The sequence below is a fragment of the Silene latifolia genome, chromosome 10, assembly GCF_048544455.1.
Source record: "Silene latifolia isolate original U9 population chromosome 10, ASM4854445v1, whole genome shotgun sequence".
NCBI classification, from domain to species: domain Eukaryota; kingdom Viridiplantae; phylum Streptophyta; class Magnoliopsida; order Caryophyllales; family Caryophyllaceae; genus Silene; species Silene latifolia.
In genome coordinates, this window is record NC_133535.1 from 11163841 (window position 1) to 11169973 (window position 6133).

A 6133-nucleotide genomic window follows, 5' to 3' on the forward strand; every position below is an offset into this window, starting at 1 on the left:
ACTAGGAACAACTCGAAAGTATATTTATCCGAATTTCGATTCGATTCTACGATTTTACAATCTAAAAATGCTTTGACGATTTAGAACTTACGATCATATTTATTTGAAAATTTTTACAGATAAGATCATAATACGATCCTATGATCCATTTTTATGATAGAATAATAAATAATTTATGGATAAATTTAATAAAATATGTATTTTGACCTTTGGTTTTATGTTTTTACCAAATAAAAAACTATATTTATTTAGTTTGTAACATCTTACAATCCTACGATCCGATTCTGTCGATTCGATTCTACCTACTTCATTGATCCAAAGTAGAATTCCAATCCTAACAACAATGTTAACAAGGATCCTCATTGGATTTATGGTGAGCCTCTCTTAGAACGATAATATCCGATATTGAGAGGAAAACATGTTTAAATATGGTCACACTTGCATGTCTAGCTACGACAAATTTCTTGGCTAGTCCCTACTCCCTAGGCATGTCTACTAAATGATTGGATTTGAAAAAGAATACGAGAAAGTAGTCTCTCAATAACTTACTTAGATAGTGTCTTTCTAAAGTTTTTGTGTTATCTATATGTATAAAAAGTGTCTCTTTAAAGTCTTTGTGCTATCTACATATACAAAAAGTGTCTCTCTAGAGTATCTCAATAACTTATTTAGATAGTGTCTTTCTAAAGTTTTTAAGTTAATTGCACTATTTTGTATTACTATATCGTCTCTCTAAAGTCTCTCAATAACTTATTTCTCAATCTTACAATTACTTTTTTTACCGTACACATGTTTTTGATGTATACCATTCGATTTTTAATCCAGATTTAAGTCAGGTAGGACCACTACGGTGATAAAGGTAGGATCATTAGGGCATTAAAACCCTCTTTCTCTCTCACACACATAAGTTTTAACTCGAGTGCATTCACATGGCTTGAACCAAAACCTCTGAAGTTAGAATAACTCTTTACCAGTTGACATAAATGCTCATGGATTTTTACTGTACCCAAGTGATCAAAGGTAATTAGAAAATGTTCTGTTTTGTTTTAACGAAGTGCTCACTTAGTAGAATTACAATAAAGAGGAGATGGATTCAAATCTAGGATCTATTATCCACAATATCTCCATTTTAACCACTAAATTAAAACATCTTTGGTATCATATATCTCATAAGTTGAAATACAGTTTACTATTAAGATGAAGTTTTCAAACTCTACACGGTTTAAAGAAAGGTAATATAAGAACCAGTCAGTATTTGGTCAAGTATGAAGTCTCAACCCTCGTGTCCCTCAAGTGTTAGTTAAACTTGGGACTTTTAGTACGTATATGATCGCATGTAGACGTGGTCACCAAACTAAAAGATGCCGTACATGAAGATTAATTTTTTTTGGTACATAGTACATGAAGATTAATGATACGTAGCCAAACTTGGGACTTTTAGTACGTACATGATCGCTATCGGCTTGCACGCCTCTCCCCTCGACCCGCCCCCTTGATGTATCTGTATCCTTTTTTTTTTTGGGATATTCTCTCGTGTACCCCTTAACTTTTTCATTTTCTATGATATATCCCTTTTTTCATGTAAAAAAACTTTGACCGTCAATAATTCTTGGCTACAAGTTCAGAATACGATAAACTTTTTTTCCAAATTGACCGTCTTTAAGAGGTCTTTCGTTTGAAAAAAAATTCACCGACGTCTCGACTCGTAGTCGAGAATTATGGTCGGTCAAAGTTTATTTGTTAAAAAATGTTTGACCAACCATAACTACCGACTAAGAGTTCAAAAAGCGGTGAATTTTTTTTTCAAATTGAAGGCCTTGACGAGATAACTGGTTTGGAAAAAAAATTACCGTTTTCTAAACTCGTAATAGAAAATTATTGTCGGTCAAAGTTTTTTTTGCAAAAAACGAGGGGTACACCATAGAAAATGAAAAAGTTCAGGGGTACACGAGAAAATATCCCTTTTTTTTTTCTAAGTTAGCTCGTTTCATCCAAAAAAAGGAAGAGAGATATGATGTATTGGTAGAATTTTGTTAATTCAAAGTTTCAAGCCTATTTGACGTGTATTTTGTATAATACTTCTTTAAATATAATACTTGTCACTACACATAATCCCCCTTAAACTAAAAGAATAAGAAAAACTGAAAATTTTCCCGCCTAAATGCTTTTAACTAGAAATTGGGCTTAGTTTTATCTAGATATATATCGGACCTAATATGTGGTCTTTATGCGTCAAAGTATCTCATCAAACACCGCAACTTTTATAGTTGGGTCAAATTTAATTTATTCATTATTATCTCTTTAGTCAAATATATGTATTTTAAATGTTGTAAATTTTCTATTTAAAACATATACAGATTTTACTCATATTATTAAAATCAGTGTGCTTTTCATTTTTTTATTCTTTAAATTTTTTACTCCGTTTAAATTGTTACTCCGTATATTGTAACAAAAATTACAAAAATAGTTATATGCTTCAAATGCGGAAAAATAAACATAAGTTTTTGTAATTAAACTAACAATCTTCTTTTTTTAATCATAAACTTATTCCGAGTAAAAATGTAAAATTCGTTCTATTTTAATTCTTAGTAATTTTACACATTCACAATTGTAGATAATTACAAATAAAATTCAAAGTTCATTTATATATTATTATTATTATTATTATTAGTTCTAATTTTTAAGTTCTCTTAACATGACATTCTAAAATATCGTGCATTCGCATGGGCTCTATACTAGTTAAAGTTATTAATTAATTCAGAGCTATCTTACATTTTTTATTAGTCACGACACATGTCATTAAAATTACTAGTTATTAAGTACAACTAGTTTTTGTACCCGTGAAAATAACGGGTGCATTTAAGATTAATTGTTTAAGTTAACGTATAACTGTAAACTCATTAGTATGAAACATGTTGATATTGTTGTTGCTAACAACACTCAAAAATATTTCGCTGAATTATAATTCATGTAGTTTGGTGAGAACTATGACAACAATTTAATATTTATTTTTTATACTCCCTCCTCTAGATACACAAATTCTCATTTGTGACGGCCGATATCCGTCACAAGCTTGTGATGGGTCAAATAAAACCCACATGGAAGGATAAAGACAAGTCATTTGTGATTCCCTATGCATTCTACTTTTTGTCTTATCTACCAATGTGGGTAAATACTTGACCCGCCACAAGCTTGTGACGAATATATCTGTCACAAGTGAGACCTATTGAGATACTTGACCCGCCACAAGCTTGTGCCGAATATATCCGTCACAAGTGAGACCTATTGTTCTAGATAAGTGTCCCATTGTAAGGATGACATGGGAATTAAGGAAAAGAGTTAAATAATGTAAAGTATTGTGGTGGGGTTAGGTAATTAGAGAGAGGGAAGGTATTGTGGGGTATTATTGTGAGTGAAGTGATTATAAGTATTGTTTTGGGTTGAGGTGGGGTATTGTTGTGGGGTTGAAGTGATTAAAATAAGTATAAATGTTTACCAAAAATAGACAATGAGACATTATTGTGAATAGACGAAAATGGACAATGGGACACTTATGTAGAATATGAGGAAGTATAAACTAAGATATTATATATCAGATGAATGTAATATGGAATTACTTAAATGGACATTGAGAATTATAATATAAAATTAACCGTGTTAATTAAATAGGTGATAGGTCCGTTACTCATTTTCATCATTAGCCAATAGTTTTTATTTTTAATTTGTTTCTCATATATTTTAAATATTTTCATCAATATGTGTGTCAATTTCACATGAACACCACTTATTGTAGGTTATTTTTTTTTTTTGCATTGATTTGTTTTTTTCAATGCAATATAATTTTTGTTGCATAGGATAACATGACTTTAGAAGAGTATCATTGGTGCTCTCTATGTTATATTTGTATTATAATATTTAATTTACTACGCTATATAATATTTAAAAAGTATGTTATATGAAAAAAAAAAAACTTTGTAATTTTAGTTTTTAAGCTCTTTTTATATGTAATCAATTCATTGAAACTACGGGTATAATTATATTACATAATATTGGACAATTAAATTAATATACGGAGTATGTTGTAGCAATAAAATAGTAAAATATTATTTATATGTTCAATATTTTTTTTTTGCGAGATAACTTGTTTTAAAATAAAATCTTAAAATTAAAATTTAGAATTTACTTTGATGTTTAATTGGTTTTTAAGTCGTTTAGTTTACTTATAGTTAAAAAAGACAAATTTTAATGTTTGTGATGTTCTCGTCTGTATCTAATGGTACAAATTGTTTAAACCTTTACTTTTTTCTTTTTTAAATACTATAACAAATAATAATAGTGTGACATATTAAAATTCTTTTAAAAGAGGTCATTTATGTAGTGCTTTGTTTTTTCTCCCTTTTTTTTATCTCCTCTAATAAATGACTTGGTGATGTGGAGGTGGGTTGTGTAAATAATTGAAAATATTGTTGTGTTATTAAGATAGGTAGTTAGTTTGTCTTTTTATTATATATATATATATATATATATATATATATATATATATATATATAGAGAGAGAGAGATACTTCTTTAAATTTGAAGGAAAGAAAAGTATCCTTGTCAAAGTTTAGTGCAAGCTAAGTATATTAAACCTCTTTTTCATAACATTTTCCGATTTAGGGAAAGCCAACTCACTTCCGCTATATATAAAGAGTATTTTCAGTAGAATTATAAAATTTATGTTAATTATTTCGGTGTTTCACTATGAATAATATTTTCTAACTAATACGTACTTTGAGAAGTATAGAAATGAAATCAACTCATGGACTATACAACCAGTTGTATATGTTGTACGGTGTAAAATTTAAGCTTTGTGATAAAGTATTCGAGCTTTATGTTAAAGAATATGAGCTTTATTAGAAAGTATTGAACTCATCCATTTACACATTAAAAACATGAACTTTGAATTAGCTCAGAAAGAATACATATAATATCGGATTCTTATACCTTGGTTGTACAATGTTTATGGTACAACTAGATGTATAATCCTTTTTATGAAATGAAATATGAATTTCTCAAAAAATTTAACGACAAATACAAGGCAATAAAAAACAAAAGAAGAATGGAAAAATCGCTAGAGTAATAATAGGACTATAGGAGGAAAAATCGCTATGAGGGTCCAAACGAAAAATACTCTGAGTTAGCAAGTTTGCACTCACGACAAATACTAATGTCATGGCTGATGACTTTATTAGTACTAGGAAAATTAACTTGCGATTTTTATAGAATATTATTCCCTCCTATTCATCTACACAAATTTTAAACACTATCCATTACAAGTGAGTGATAAGTGAAGCGCTCAGTTCTCTCTCATACAAATGTAACTGGGAGGGCAAGTGGGGCGCCCCACTTACCTCCCACTTGCATTTATGTGAGAGGGAGGTGACCCGTCACTCACTTGTGACGGATAGTGTCCGTCACAAGTGAGACTAGCTGTTTCATCTATTCATATAACTCTCCCCTTTCCTTATTTAGTAAAGTTTTATACTTATTTTAATCACTTTACCCCACAACAATACCCCCACAATACTCATACTTTATCTTATATATTAACGTACCCCATAACAATACTTATTTTAATCATTTTACCCCACAATAATACCTTCCCTCTTTCCAATTACCATACACCACCACAATACTTTACAATAAAATAATCATCCCCTTAATTTGCGTGCCCTTTTGAAATGGGAGAGTTAAAATGAATAGGAGGGAGTATACGCTTGTCTAGTAAAAAAAAAAAAAGGCTTTTAAGAGTCTAGTAAATTGGAGGTATCCATTTTTCACCCACTTGCACCACTATCTACTCTCGTTTTGTGAGAGAGACATGTTATATCGCACATGGGCCTGGGCCGCACCCGTTGAGGAGAGAATGTACACTTTACAGGTCTAAGGAGGTTCGAATAGCTCTTCAGTTTATAAAGTAGATTACATTTCTCTTTTTCTCCGATGTGGGAGACCTAATATGTAATTCTTCACAGGACACTATCCGTCTACAACTTTAGACGGATATTATCCGTCTAAATTGAGAATTTGTGTACTTCTATATATGGCTTCATGAATCAACTACAATTCGACCTAGTTGCACATGTTAAAT